Here is a 14,345-nt window from a genome sequence, read left to right on the forward strand (position 1 = left end):
TTTTATGTGAACCTTGTAAATACACCAAATCTATTTAAACCAATTTTCTTTTATGTCTCATTCTTTTAACCACTAGTCATCTCTCACAGTTAAATCTGACCCCATTTTAGTCTTGTAACTCGGCTGATAAGGCCGATTGTTACACTTTTATGGGAGACCGCCTGGGAATACCAGGTGCTGTAAGCTTTTGCCTTTTCTTCACTATTTATATAATATGCTGGCTTTTAGAAAGACGTGTTTTACCGCTCTATTTATTACAATCATTTACATGTATTATAGAGTTTTAAGTGTTTTACATGTTTTTTAGGCCATTTTATTACTCTTAACATTTTAAGTGTATGTGTCTTTAATAAATGGATGGTTGGCCTGTCATGTGACTAGACACATGACAGGAAGCAGGAAGTACAACTGTATAAGAGAGCAGCATGACAAACAAAGGACAGTCACCAAACTGTTGGATTGAGGAGTTGCTAATTTTAGAGCTCACCTTTCCATTCACCACCTGCAAACTTTGGATTACACTTTCTGTGGATTGTATATACACTGGTGGACACTCACATTGGACTTATCAACACACTGGGGTTCTTGGACTGTTTTTAGGGTATGGACAAATGAACTGTATTCTTTTAACAGAGTTTACCTGTTTTTAGGGTATGGACAAATGAACTGTATTCTTTTAACAGAGTTTACCTAGTTTTATCGTGTTGTTTTAAAGTCTTTTATGTGAACCTTGTAAATACACCAAATCTATTTAAACCAATTTTCTTTTATGTCTCATTCTTTTAACCACTAGTCATCTCTCACAGTTAAATCTGACCCCATTTTAGTCTTGTAACTCGGCTGATAAGGCCGATTGTTACACTTTTATGGGAGACCGCCTGGGAATACCAGGTGCTGTAAGCTTTTGCCTTTTCTTCACTATTTATATAATATGCTGGCTTTTACGGAGGCTGATCTTTAAATAGCCCACTTTTTGGAGCAGCCCTCGCTTATGGCCATACCGCGCTGTGAGCGCCCGATCTCGTCTGATCTCGGAAGCTAAGCAGCGCCGGGCCTGGTTAGTACTTGGATGGGAGACCGCCTGGGAATACCAGGTGCTGTAAGCTTTTGCCTTTTCTTCACTATTTATATAATATGCTGGCTTTTACGGAGGCTGATCTTTAAATAGCCCACTTTTTGGAGCAGCCCTCGCTTATGGCCATACCGCGCTGAGAGCGCCCGATCTCGTCTGATCTCGGAAGCTAAGCAGCGTCGGGCCTGGTTAGTACTTGGATGGGAGACCGCCTGGGAATACCAGGTGCTGTAAGCTTTTGCCTTTTCTTAACTATTTATATAATATGCTGGCTTTTAGAAAGACGTGTTTTACCGCTCTATTTATTACAATCATTTACATGTATTATAGAGTTTTAAGTGTTTTACATGTTTTTTAGGCCATTTTATTACTCTTAACATTTTAAGTGTATGTGTCTTTAATAAATGGATGGTTGGCCTGTCATGTGACTAGACACATGACAGGAAGCAGGAAGTACAACTGTATAAGAGAGCAGCATGACAAACAAAGGACAGTCACCAAACTGTTGGATTGAGGAGTTGCTAATTTTAGAGCTCACCTTTCCATTCATCACCTGCAAACTTTGGATTACACTTTCTGTGGATTGTATATACACTGGTGGACACTCACATTGGACTTATCAACACACTGGGGTTCTTGGACTGTTTTTAGGGTATGGACAAATGAACTGTATTCTTTTAACAGAGTTTACCTGTTTTTAGGGTATGGACAAATGAACTGTATTCTTTTAACAGAGTTTACCTAGTTTTATCGTGTTGTTTTAAAGTCTTTTATGTGAACCTTGTAAATACACCAAATCTATTTAAACCAATTTTCTTTTATGTCTCATTCTTTTAACCACTAGTCATCTCTCACAGTTAAATCTGACCCCATTTTAGTCTTGTAACTCGGCTGATAAGGCCGATTGTTACACTTTTATGGGAGACCGCCTGGGAATACCAGGTGCTGTAAGCTTTTGCCTTTTCTTCACTATTTATATAATATGCTGGCTTTTACGGAGGCTGATCTTTAAATAGCCCACTTTTTGGAGCAGCCCTCGCTTATGGCCATACCGCGCTGAGAGCGCCCGATCTCGTCTGATCTCGGAAGCTAAGCAGCGTCGGGCCTGGTTAGTACTTGGATGGGAGACCGCCTGGGAATACCAGGTGCTGTAAGCTTTTGCCTTTTCTTCACTATTTATATAATATGCTGGCTTATACGGAGGCTGATCTTTAAATAGCCCACTTTTTGGAGCAGCCCTGGCTTATGGCCATACCGCGCTGAGAGCGCCCGATCTCGTCTGATCTCGGAAGCTAAGCAGCGTCGGGCCTGGTTAGTACTTGGATGGGAGACCGCCTGGGAATACCAGGTGCTGTAAGCTTTTGCCTTTTCTTCACTATTTATATAATATGCTGGCTTTTAGAAAGACGTGTTTTACCGCTCTATTTATTACAATCATTTACATGTATTATAGAGTTTTAAGTGTTTTACATGTTTTTTAGGCCATTTTATTACTCTTAACATTTTAAGTGTATGTGTCTTTAATAAATGGATGGTTGGCCTGTCATGTGACTAGACACATGACAGGAAGCAGGAAGTACAACTGTATAAGAGAGCAGCATGACAAACAAAGGACAGTCACCAAACTGTTGGATTGAGGAGTTGCTAATTTTAGAGCTCACCTTTCCATTCACCACCTGCAAACTTTGGATTACACTTTCTGTGGATTGTATATACACTGGTGGACACTCACATTGGACTTATCAACACACTGGGGTTCTTGGACTGTTTTTAGGGTATGGACAAATGAACTGTATTCTTTTAACAGAGTTTACCTGTTTTTAGGGTATGGACAAATGAACTGTATTCTTTTAACAGAGTTTACCTAGTTTTATCGTGTTGTTTTAAAGTCTTTTATGTGAACCTTGTAAATACACCAAATCTATTTAAACCAATTTTCTTTTATGTCTCATTCTTTTAACCACTAGTCATCTCTCACAGTTAAATCTGACCCCATTTTAGTCTTGTAACTCGGCTGATAAGGCCGATTGTTACACTTTTATGGGAGACCGCCTGGGAATACCAGGTGCTGTAAGATTTTGCCTTTTCTTCACTATTTATATAATATGCTGGCTTTTACGGAGGCTGATCTTTAAATAGCCCACTTTTTGGAGCAGCCCTCGCTTATGGCCATACCGCGCTGAGAGCGCCCGATCTCGTCTGATCTCGGAAGCTAAGCAGCGTCGGGCCTGGTTAGTACTTGGATGGGAGACCGCCTGGGAATACCAGGTGCTGTAAGCTTTTGCCTTTTCTTAACTATTTATATAATATGCTGGCTTTTAGAAAGACGTGTTTTACCGCTCTATTTATTACAATCATTTACATGTATTATAGAGTTTTAAGTGTTTTACATGTTTTTTAGGCCATTTTATTACTCTTAACATTTTAAGTGTATGTGTCTTTAATAAATGGATGGTTGGCCTGTCATGTGACTAGACACATGACAGGAAGCAGGAAGTACAACTGTATAAGAGAGCAGCATGACAAACAAAGGACAGTCACCAAACTGTTGGATTGAGGAGTTGCTAATTTTAGAGCTCACCTTTCCATTCACCACCTGCAAACTTTGGATTACACTTTCTGTGGATTGTATATACACTGGTGGACACTCACATTGGACTTATCAACACACTGGGGTTCTTGGACTGTTTTTAGGGTATGGACAAATGAACTGTATTCTTTTAACAGAGTTTACCTGTTTTTAGGGTATGGACAAATGAACTGTATTCTTTTAACAGAGTTTACCTAGTTTTATCGTGTTGTTTTAAAGTCTTTTATGTGAACCTTGTAAATACACCAAATCTATTTAAACCAATTTTCTTTTATGTCTCATTCTTTTAACCACTAGTCATCTCTCACAGTTAAATCTGACCCCATTTTAGTCTTGTAACTCGGCTGATAAGGCCGATTGTTACACTTTTATGGGAGACCGCCTGGGAATACCAGGTGCTGTAAGCTTTTGCCTTTTCTTCACTATTTATATAATATGCTGGCTTTTAGAAAGACGTGTTTTACCGCTCTATTTATTACAATCATTTACATGTATTATAGAGTTTTAAGTGTTTTACATGTTTTTTAGGCCATTTTATTACTCTTAACATTTTAAGTGTATGTGTCTTTAATAAATGGATGGTTGGCCTGTCATGTGACTAGACACATGACAGGAAGCAGGAAGTACAACTGTATAAGAGAGCAGCATGACAAACAAAGGACAGTCACCAAACTGTTGGATTGAGGAGTTGCTAATTTTAGAGCTCACCTTTCCATTCACCACCTGCAAACTTTGGATTACACTTTCTGTGGATTGTATATACACTGGTGGACACTCACATTGGACTTATCAACACACTGGGGTTCTTGGACTGTTTTTAGGGTATGGACAAATGAACTGTATTCTTTTAACAGAGTTTACCTGTTTTTAGGGTATGGACAAATGAACTGTATTCTTTTAACAGAGTTTACCTAGTTTTATCGTGTTGTTTTAAAGTCTTTTATGTGAACCTTGTAAATACACCAAATCTATTTAAACCAATTTTCTTTTATGTCTCATTCTTTTAACCACTAGTCATCTCTCACAGTTAAATCTGACCCCATTTTAGTCTTGTAACTCGGCTGATAAGGCCGATTGTTACACTTTTATGGGAGACCGCCTGGGAATACCAGGTGCTGTAAGCTTTTGCCTTTTCTTCACTATTTATATAATATGCTGGCTTTTAGAAAGACGTGTTTTACCGCTCTATTTATTACAATCATTTACATGTATTATAGAGTTTTAAGTGTTTTACATGTTTTTTAGGCCATTTTATTACTCTTAACATTTTAAGTGTATGTGTCTTTAATAAATGGATGGTTGGCCTGTCATGTGACTAGACACATGACAGGAAGCAGGAAGTACAACTGTATAAGAGAGCAGCATGACAAACAAAGGACAGTCACCAAACTGTTGGATTGAGGAGTTGCTAATTTTAGAGCTCACCTTTCCATTCACCACCTGCAAACTTTGGATTACACTTTCTGTGGATTGTATATACACTGGTGGACACTCACATTGGACTTATCAACACACTGGGGTTCTTGGACTGTTTTTAGGGTATGGACAAATGAACTGTATTCTTTTAACAGAGTTTACCTGTTTTTAGGGTATGGACAAATGAACTGTATTCTTTTAACAGAGTTTACCTAGTTTTATCGTGTTGTTTTAAAGTCTTTTATGTGAACCTTGTAAATACACCAAATCTATTTAAACCAATTTTCTTTTATGTCTCATTCTTTTAACCACTAGTCATCTCTCACAGTTAAATCTGACCCCATTTTAGTCTTGTAACTCGGCTGATAAGGCCGATTATTACACTTTTATGGGAGACCGCCTGGGAATACCAGGTGCTGTAAGCTTTTGCCTTTTCTTCACTATTTATATAATATGCTGGCTTTTACGGAGGCTGATCTTTAAATAGCCCACTTTTTGGAGCAGCCCTCGCTTATGGCCATACCGCGCTGAGAGCGCCCGATCTCGTCTGATCTCGGAAGCTAAGCAGCGTCGGGCCTGGTTAGTACTTGGATGGGAGACCGCCTGGGAATACCAGGTGCTGTAAGCTTTTGCCTTTTCTTCACTATTTATATAATATGCTGGCTTATACGGAGGCTGATCTTTAAATAGCCCACTTTTTGGAGCAGCCCTGGCTTATGGCCATACTGCGCTGAGAGCGCCCGATCTCGTCTGATCTCGGAAGCTAAGCAGCGTCGGGCCTGGTTAGTACTTGGATGGGAGACCGCCTGGGAATACCAGGTGCTGTAAGCTTTTGCCTTTTCTTCACTATTTATATAATATGCTGGCTTTTAGAAAGACGTGTTTTACCGCTCTATTTATTACAATCATTTACATGTATTATAGAGTTTTAAGTGTTTTACATGTTTTTTAGGCCATTTTATTACTCTTAACATTTTAAGTGTATGTGTCTTTAATAAATGGATGGTTGGCCTGTCATGTGACTAGACACATGACAGGAAGCAGGAAGTACAACTGTATAAGAGAGCAGCATGACAAACAAAGGACAGTCACCAAACTGTTGGATTGAGGAGTTGCTAATTTTAGAGCTCACCTTTCCATTCACCACCTGCAAACTTTGGATTACACTTTCTGTGGATTGTATATACACTGGTGGACACTCACATTGGACTTATCAACACACTGGGGTTCTTGGACTGTTTTTAGGGTATGGACAAATGAACTGTATTCTTTTAACAGAGTTTACCTGTTTTTAGGGTATGGACAAATGAACTGTATTCTTTTAACAGAGTTTACCTAGTTTTATCGTGTTGTTTTAAAGTCTTTTATGTGAACCTTGTAAATACACCAAATCTATTTAAACCAATTTTCTTTTATGTCTCATTCTTTTAACCACTAGTCATCTCTCACAGTTAAATCTGACCCCATTTTAGTCTTGTAACTCGGCTGATAAGGCCGATTGTTACACTTTTATGGGAGACCGCCTGGGAATACCAGGTGCTGTAAGCTTTTGCCTTTTCTTCACTATTTATATAATATGCTGGCTTTTAGAAAGACGTGTTTTACCGCTCTATTTATTACAATCATTTACATGTATTATAGAGTTTTAAGTGTTTTACATGTTTTTTAGGCCATTTTATTACTCTTAACATTTTAAGTGTATGTGTCTTTAATAAATGGATGGTTGGCCTGTCATGTGACTAGACACATGACAGGAAGCAGGAAGTACAACTGTATAAGAGAGCAGCATGACAAACAAAGGACAGTCACCAAACTGTTGGATTGAGGAGTTGCTAATTTTAGAGCTCACCTTTCCATTCACCACCTGCAAACTTTGGATTACACTTTCTGTGGATTGTATATACACTGGTGGACACTCACATTGGACTTATCAACACACTGGGGTTCTTGGACTGTTTTTAGGGTATGGACAAATGAACTGTATTCTTTTAACAGAGTTTACCTGTTTTTAGGGTATGGACAAATGAACTGTATTCTTTTAACAGAGTTTACCTAGTTTTATCGTGTTGTTTTAAAGTCTTTTATGTGAACCTTGTAAATACACCAAATCTATTTAAACCAATTTTCTTTTATGTCTCATTCTTTTAACCACTAGTCATCTCTCACAGTTAAATCTGACCCCATTTTAGTCTTGTAACTCGGCTGATAAGGCCGATTGTTACACTTTTATGGGAGACCGCCTGGGAATACCAGGTGCTGTAAGCTTTTGCCTTTTCTTCACTATTTATATAATATGCTGGCTTTTACGGAGGCTGATCTTTAAATAGCCCACTTTTTGGAGCAGCCCTCGCTTATGGCCATACCGCGCTGAGAGCGCCCGATCTCGTCTGATCTTGGAAGCTAAGCAGCGTCGGGCCTGGTTAGTACTTGGATGGGAGACAGCCTGGGAATACCAGGTGCTGTAAGCTTTTGCCTTTTCTTCACTATTTATATAATATGCTGGCTTATACGGAGGCTGATCTTTAAATAGCCCACTTTTTGAAGCAGCCCTGGCTTATGGCCATACCGCGCTGAGAGCGCCCGATCTCGTCTGATCTCGGAAGCTAAGCAGCGTCGGGCCTGGTTAGTACTTGGATGGGAGACCGCCTGGGAATACCAGGTGCTGTAAGCTTTTGCCTTTTCTTCACTATTTATATAATATGCTGGCTTTTAGAAAGACGTGTTTTACCGCTCTATTTATTACAATCATTTACATGTATTATAGAGTTTTAAGTGTTTTACATGTTTTTTAGGCCATTTTATTACTCTTAACATTTTAAGTGTATGTGTCTTTAATAAATGGATGGTTGGCCTGTCATGTGACTAGACACATGACAGGAAGCAGGAAGTACAACTGTATAAGAGAGCAGCATGACAAACAAAGGACAGTCACCAAACTGTTGGATTGAGGAGTTGCTAATTTTAGAGCTCACCTTTCCATTCACCACCTGCAAACTTTGGATTACACTTTCTGTGGATTGTATATACACTGGTGGACACTCACATTGAACTTATCAACACACTGGGGTTCTTGGACTGTTTTTAGGGTATGGACAAATGAACTGTATTCTTTTAACAGAGTTTACCTGTTTTTAGGGTATGGACAAATGAACTGTATTCTTTTAACAGAGTTTACCTAGTTTTATCGTGTTGTTTTAAAGTCTTTTATGTGAACCTTGTAAATACACCAAATCTATTTAAACCAATTTTCTTTTATGTCTCATTCTTTTAACCACTAGTCATCTCTCACAGTTAAATCTGACCCCATTTTAGTCTTGTAACTCGGCTGATAAGGCCGATTGTTACACTTTTATGGGAGACCGCCTGGGAATACCAGGTGCTGTAAGCTTTTGCCTTTTCTTCACTATTTATATAATATGCTGGCTTTTACGGAGGCTGATCTTTAAATAGCCCACTTTTTGGAGCAGCCCTCGCTTATGGCCATACCGCGCTGAGAGTGCCCGATCTCGTCTGATCTCGGAAGCTAAGCAGTGTCGGGCCTGGTTAGTACTTGGATGGGAGACCGCCTGGGAATACCAGGTGCTGTAAGCTTTTGCCTTTTCTTCACTATTTATATAATATGCTGGCTTTTACGGAGGCTGATCTTTAAATAGCCCACTTTTTGGAGCAGCCCTCGCTTATGGCCATACCGCGCTGAGAGCGCCCGATCTCGTCTGATCTCGGAAGCTAAGCAGCGTCGGGCCTGGTTAGTACTTGGATGGGAGACCGCCTGGGAATACCAGGTGCTGTAAGCTTTTGCCTTTTCTTCACTATTTATATAATATGCTGGCTTTTAGAAAGACGTGTTTTACCGCTCTATTTATTACAATCATTTACATGTATTATAGAGTTTTAAGTGTTTTACATGTTTTTTAGGCCATTTTATTACTCTTAACATTTTAAGTGTATGTGTCTTTAATAAATGGATGGTTGGCCTGTCATGTGACTAGACACATGACAGGAAGCAGGAAGTACAACTGTATAAGAGAGCAGCATGACAAACAAAGGACAGTCACCAAACTGTTGGATTGAGGAGTTGCTAATTTTAGAGCTCACCTTTCCATTCACCACCTGCAAACTTTGGATTACACTTTCTGTGGATTGTATATACACTGGTGGACACTCACATTGGACTTATCAACACACTGGGGTTCTTGGACTGTTTTTAGGGTATGGACAAATGAACTGTATTCTTTTAACAGAGTTTACCTGTTTTTAGGGTATGGACAAATGAACTGTATTCTTTTAACAGAGTTTACCTAGTTTTATCGTGTTGTTTTAAAGTCTTTTATGTGAACCTTGTAAATACACCAAATCTATTTAAACCAATTTTCTTTTATGTCTCATTCTTTTAACCACTAGTCATCTCTCACAGTTAAATCTGACCCCATTTTAGTCTTGTAACTCGGCTGATAAGGCCGATTGTTACACTTTTATGGGAGACCGCCTGGGAATACCAGGTGCTGTAAGCTTTTGCCTTTTCTTCACTATTTATATAATATGCTGGCTTTTAGAAAGACGTGTTTTACCGCTCTATTTATTACAATCATTTACATGTATTATAGAGTTTTAAGTGTTTTACATGTTTTTTAGGCCATTTTATTACTCTTAACATTTTAAGTGTATGTGTCTTTAATAAATGGATGGTTGGCCTGTCATGTGACTAGACACATGACAGGAAGCAGGAAGTACAACTGTATAAGAGAGCAGCATGACAAACAAAGGACAGTCACCAAACTGTTGGATTGAGGAGTTGCTAATTTTAGAGCTCACCTTTCCATTCACCACCTGCAAACTTTGGATTACACTTTCTGTGGATTGTATATACACTGGTGGACACTCACATTGGACTTATCAACACACTGGGGTTCTTGGACTGTTTTTAGGGTATGGACAAATGAACTGTATTCTTTTAACAGAGTTTACCTGTTTTTAGGGTATGGACAAATGAACTGTATTCTTTTAACAGAGTTTACCTAGTTTTATCGTGTTGTTTTAAAGTCTTTTATGTGAACCTTGTAAATACACCAAATCTATTTAAACCAATTTTCTTTTATGTCTCATTCTTTTAACCACTAGTCATCTCTCACAGTTAAATCTGACCCCATTTTAGTCTTGTAACTCGGCTGATAAGGCCGATTGTTACACTTTTATGGGAGACCGCCTGGGAATACCAGGTGCTGTAAGCTTTTGCCTTTTCTTCACTATTTATATAATATGCTGGCTTTTAGAAAGACGTGTTTTACCGCTCTATTTATTACAATCATTTACATGTATTATAGAGTTTTAAGTGTTTTACATGTTTTTTAGGCCATTTTATTACTCTTAACATTTTAAGTGTATGTGTCTTTAATAAATGGATGGTTGGCCTGTCATGTGACTAGACACATGACAGGAAGCAGGAAGTACAACTGTATAAGAGAGCAGCATGACAAACAAAGGACAGTCACCAAACTGTTGGATTGAGGAGTTGCTAATTTTAGAGCTCACCTTTCCATTCACCACCTGCAAACTTTGGATTACACTTTCTGTGGATTGTATATACACTGGTGGACACTCACATTGGACTTATCAACACACTGGGGTTCTTGGACTGTTTTTAGGGTATGGACAAATGAACTGTATTCTTTTAACAGAGTTTACCTGTTTTTAGGGTATGGACAAATGAACTGTATTCTTTTAACAGAGTTTACCTAGTTTTATCGTGTTGTTTTAAAGTCTTTTATGTGAACCTTGTAAATACACCAAATCTATTTAAACCAATTTTCTTTTATGTCTCATTCTTTTAACCACTAGTCATCTCTCACAGTTAAATCTGACCCCATTTTAGTCTTGTAACTCGGCTGATAAGGCCGATTATTACACTTTTATGGGAGACCGCCTGGGAATACCAGGTGCTGTAAGCTTTTGCCTTTTCTTCACTATTTATATAATATGCTGGCTTTTACGGAGGCTGATCTTTAAATAGCCCACTTTTTGGAGCAGCCCTCGCTTATGGCCATACCGCGCTGAGAGCGCCCGATCTCGTCTGATCTCGGAAGCTAAGCAGCGTCGGGCCTGGTTAGTACTTGGATGGGAGACCGCCTGGGAATACCAGGTGCTGTAAGCTTTTGCCTTTTCTTCACTATTTATATAATATGCTGGCTTATACGGAGGCTGATCTTTAAATAGCCCACTTTTTGGAGCAGCCCTGGCTTATGGCCATACCGCGCTGAGAGCGCCCGATCTCGTCTGATCTCGGAAGCTAAGCAGCGTCGGGCCTGGTTAGTACTTGGATGGGAGACCGCCTGGGAATACCAGGTGCTGTAAGCTTTTGCCTTTTCTTCACTATTTATATAATATGCTGGCTTTTAGAAAGACGTGTTTTACCGCTCTATTTATTACAATCATTTACATGTATTATAGAGTTTTAAGTGTTTTACATGTTTTTTAGGCCATTTTATTACTCTTAACATTTTAAGTGTATGTGTCTTTAATAAATGGATGGTTGGCCTGTCATGTGACTAGACACATGACAGGAAGCAGGAAGTACAACTGTATAAGAGAGCAGCATGACAAACAAAGGACAGTCACCAAACTGTTGGATTGAGGAGTTGCTAATTTTAGAGCTCACCTTTCCATTCACCACCTGCAAACTTTGGATTACACTTTCTGTGGATTGTATATACACTGGTGGACACTCACATTGGACTTATCAACACACTGGGGTTCTTGGACTGTTTTTAGGGTATGGACAAATGAACTGTATTCTTTTAACAGAGTTTACCTGTTTTTAGGGTATGGACAAATGAACTGTATTCTTTTAACAGAGTTTACCTAGTTTTATCGTGTTGTTTTAAAGTCTTTTATGTGAACCTTGTAAATACACCAAATCTATTTAAACCAATTTTCTTTTATGTCTCATTCTTTTAACCACTAGTCATCTCTCACAGTTAAATCTGACCCCATTTTAGTCTTGTAACTCGGCTGATAAGGCCGATTGTTACACTTTTATGGGAGACCGCCTGGGAATACCAGGTGCTGTAAGCTTTTGCCTTTTCTTCACTATTTATATAATATGCTGGCTTTTAGAAAGACGTGTTTTACCGCTCTATTTATTACAATCATTTACATGTATTATAGAGTTTTAAGTGTTTTACATGTTTTTTAGGCCATTTTATTACTCTTAACATTTTAAGTGTATGTGTCTTTAATAAATGGATGGTTGGCCTGTCATGTGACTAGACACATGACAGGAAGCAGGAAGTACAACTGTATAAGAGAGCAGCATGACAAACAAAGGACAGTCACCAAACTGTTGGATTGAGGAGTTGCTAATTTTAGAGCTCACCTTTCCATTCACCACCTGCAAACTTTGGATTACACTTTCTGTGGATTGTATATACACTGGTGGACACTCACATTGGACTTATCAACACACTGGGGTTCTTGGACTGTTTTTAGGGTATGGACAAATGAACTGTATTCTTTTAACAGAGTTTACCTGTTTTTAGGGTATGGACAAATGAACTGTATTCTTTTAACAGAGTTTACCTAGTTTTATCGTGTTGTTTTAAAGTCTTTTATGTGAACCTTGTAAATACACCAAATCTATTTAAACCAATTTTCTTTTATGTCTCATTCTTTTAACCACTAGTCATCTCTCACAGTTAAATCTGACCCCATTTTAGTCTTGTAACTCGGCTGATAAGGCCGATTGTTACACTTTTATGGGAGACCGCCTGGGAATACCAGGTGCTGTAAGCTTTTGCCTTTTCTTCACTATTTATATAATATGCTGGCTTTTAGAAAGACGTGTTTTACCGCTCTATTTATTACAATCATTTACATGTATTATAGAGTTTTAAGTGTTTTACATGTTTTTTAGGCCATTTTATTACTCTTAACATTTTAAGTGTATGTGTCTTTAATAAATGGATGGTTGGCCTGTCATGTGACTAGACACATGACAGGAAGCAGGAAGTACAACTGTATAAGAGAGCAGCATGACAAACAAAGGACAGTCACCAAACTGTTGGATTGAGGAGTTGCTAATTTTAGAGCTCACCTTTCCATTCACCACCTGCAAACTTTGGATTACACTTTCTGTGGATTGTATATACACTGGTGGACACTCACATTGGACTTATCAACACACTGGGGTTCTTGGACTGTTTTTAGGGTATGGACAAATGAACTGTATTCTTTTAACAGAGTTTACCTGTTTTTAGGGTATGGACAAATGAACTGTATTCTTTTAACAGAGTTTACCTAGTTTTATCGTGTTGTTTTAAAGTCTTTTATGTGAACCTTGTAAATACACCAAATCTATTTAAACCAATTTTCTTTTATGTCTCATTCTTTTAACCACTAGTCATCTCTCACAGTTAAATCTGACCCCATTTTAGTCTTGTAACTCGGCTGATAAGGCCGATTATTACACTTTTATGGGAGACCGCCTGGGAATACCAGGTGCTGTAAGCTTTTGCCTTTTCTTCACTATTTATATAATATGCTGGCTTTTACGGAGGCTGATCTTTAAATAGCCCACTTTTTGGAGCAGCCCTCGCTTATGGCCATACCGCGCTGAGAGCGCCCGATCTCGTCTGATCTCGGAAGCTAAGCAGCGTCGGGCCTGGTTAGTACTTGGATGGGAGACCGCCTGGGAATACCAGGTGCTGTAAGCTTTTGCCTTTTCTTCACTATTTATATAATATGCTGGCTTATACGGAGGCTGATCTTTAAATAGCCCACTTTTTGGAGCAGCCCTGGCTTATGGCCATACTGCGCTGAGAGCGCCCGATCTCGTCTGATCTCGGAAGCTAAGCAGCGTCGGGCCTGGTTAGTACTTGGATGGGAGACCGCCTGGGAATACCAGGTGCTGTAAGCTTTTGCCTTTTCTTCACTATTTATATAATATGCTGGCTTTTAGAAAGACGTGTTTTACCGCTCTATTTATTACAATCATTTACATGTATTATAGAGTTTTAAGTGTTTTACATGTTTTTTAGGCCATTTTATTACTCTTAACATTTTAAGTGTATGTGTCTTTAATAAATGGATGGTTGGCCTGTCATGTGACTAGACACATGACAGGAAGCAGGAAGTACAACTGTATAAGAGAGCAGCATGACAAACAAAGGACAGTCACCAAACTGTTGGATTGAGGAGTTGCTAATTTTAGAGCTCACCTTTCCATTCACCACCTGCAAACTTTGGATTACACTTTCTGTGGATTGTATATACACT

At 38.8% G+C, this 14,345-nt stretch overlaps 15 non-coding genes across 15 annotated transcripts; all 15 read left to right on the plus strand.

Annotated features, from left to right (window-relative positions):
* Positions 1 to 987: 987 nt before the first annotated feature.
* Positions 988 to 1,106, plus strand: LOC141297268 (5S ribosomal RNA). The gene has a single exon (XR_012341345.1). It is a non-coding gene; the product is annotated as a 5S ribosomal RNA (ribosomal RNA).
* Positions 1,107 to 1,190: 84 nt separating this feature from the next.
* On the plus strand, positions 1,191 to 1,309 carry LOC141316327 (5S ribosomal RNA). Its single transcript, XR_012351347.1, has one exon. It is a non-coding gene; the product is annotated as a 5S ribosomal RNA (ribosomal RNA).
* An 801-nt stretch (positions 1,310 to 2,110) lies between these two features.
* On the plus strand, positions 2,111 to 2,229 carry LOC141316448 (5S ribosomal RNA). The gene has a single exon (XR_012351385.1). It is a non-coding gene; the product is annotated as a 5S ribosomal RNA (ribosomal RNA).
* Positions 2,230 to 2,313: 84 nt separating this feature from the next.
* Positions 2,314 to 2,432, plus strand: LOC141316563 (5S ribosomal RNA). The gene has a single exon (XR_012351431.1). It is a non-coding gene; the product is annotated as a 5S ribosomal RNA (ribosomal RNA).
* Positions 2,433 to 3,233: 801 nt separating this feature from the next.
* Positions 3,234 to 3,352, plus strand: LOC141316667 (5S ribosomal RNA). Its single transcript, XR_012351516.1, has one exon. It is a non-coding gene; the product is annotated as a 5S ribosomal RNA (ribosomal RNA).
* Positions 3,353 to 5,587: 2,235 nt separating this feature from the next.
* On the plus strand, positions 5,588 to 5,706 carry LOC141316774 (5S ribosomal RNA). The gene has a single exon (XR_012351573.1). It is a non-coding gene; the product is annotated as a 5S ribosomal RNA (ribosomal RNA).
* Positions 5,707 to 5,790: 84 nt separating this feature from the next.
* Positions 5,791 to 5,909, plus strand: LOC141311012 (5S ribosomal RNA). The gene has a single exon (XR_012348483.1). It is a non-coding gene; the product is annotated as a 5S ribosomal RNA (ribosomal RNA).
* Positions 5,910 to 7,427: 1,518 nt separating this feature from the next.
* On the plus strand, positions 7,428 to 7,546 carry LOC141319084 (5S ribosomal RNA). Its single transcript, XR_012353361.1, has one exon. It is a non-coding gene; the product is annotated as a 5S ribosomal RNA (ribosomal RNA).
* Positions 7,547 to 7,630: 84 nt separating this feature from the next.
* LOC141316891 (5S ribosomal RNA) lies at positions 7,631 to 7,749 on the plus strand. The gene has a single exon (XR_012351622.1). It is a non-coding gene; the product is annotated as a 5S ribosomal RNA (ribosomal RNA).
* Positions 7,750 to 8,550: 801 nt separating this feature from the next.
* Positions 8,551 to 8,669, plus strand: LOC141316169 (5S ribosomal RNA). Its single transcript, XR_012351309.1, has one exon. It is a non-coding gene; the product is annotated as a 5S ribosomal RNA (ribosomal RNA).
* An 84-nt stretch (positions 8,670 to 8,753) lies between these two features.
* LOC141316998 (5S ribosomal RNA) lies at positions 8,754 to 8,872 on the plus strand. The gene has a single exon (XR_012351675.1). It is a non-coding gene; the product is annotated as a 5S ribosomal RNA (ribosomal RNA).
* A 2,235-nt stretch (positions 8,873 to 11,107) lies between these two features.
* Positions 11,108 to 11,226, plus strand: LOC141317089 (5S ribosomal RNA). Its single transcript, XR_012351725.1, has one exon. It is a non-coding gene; the product is annotated as a 5S ribosomal RNA (ribosomal RNA).
* An 84-nt stretch (positions 11,227 to 11,310) lies between these two features.
* On the plus strand, positions 11,311 to 11,429 carry LOC141317187 (5S ribosomal RNA). The gene has a single exon (XR_012351743.1). It is a non-coding gene; the product is annotated as a 5S ribosomal RNA (ribosomal RNA).
* Positions 11,430 to 13,664: 2,235 nt separating this feature from the next.
* On the plus strand, positions 13,665 to 13,783 carry LOC141317276 (5S ribosomal RNA). The gene has a single exon (XR_012351767.1). It is a non-coding gene; the product is annotated as a 5S ribosomal RNA (ribosomal RNA).
* An 84-nt stretch (positions 13,784 to 13,867) lies between these two features.
* Positions 13,868 to 13,986, plus strand: LOC141311023 (5S ribosomal RNA). Its single transcript, XR_012348494.1, has one exon. It is a non-coding gene; the product is annotated as a 5S ribosomal RNA (ribosomal RNA).
* Positions 13,987 to 14,345: the final 359 nt, after the last annotated feature.

This window comes from Garra rufa, chromosome 1 (assembly GCF_049309525.1).
Source record: "Garra rufa chromosome 1, GarRuf1.0, whole genome shotgun sequence".
Taxonomy (NCBI): Eukaryota; Metazoa; Chordata; class Actinopteri; order Cypriniformes; family Cyprinidae; genus Garra; species Garra rufa.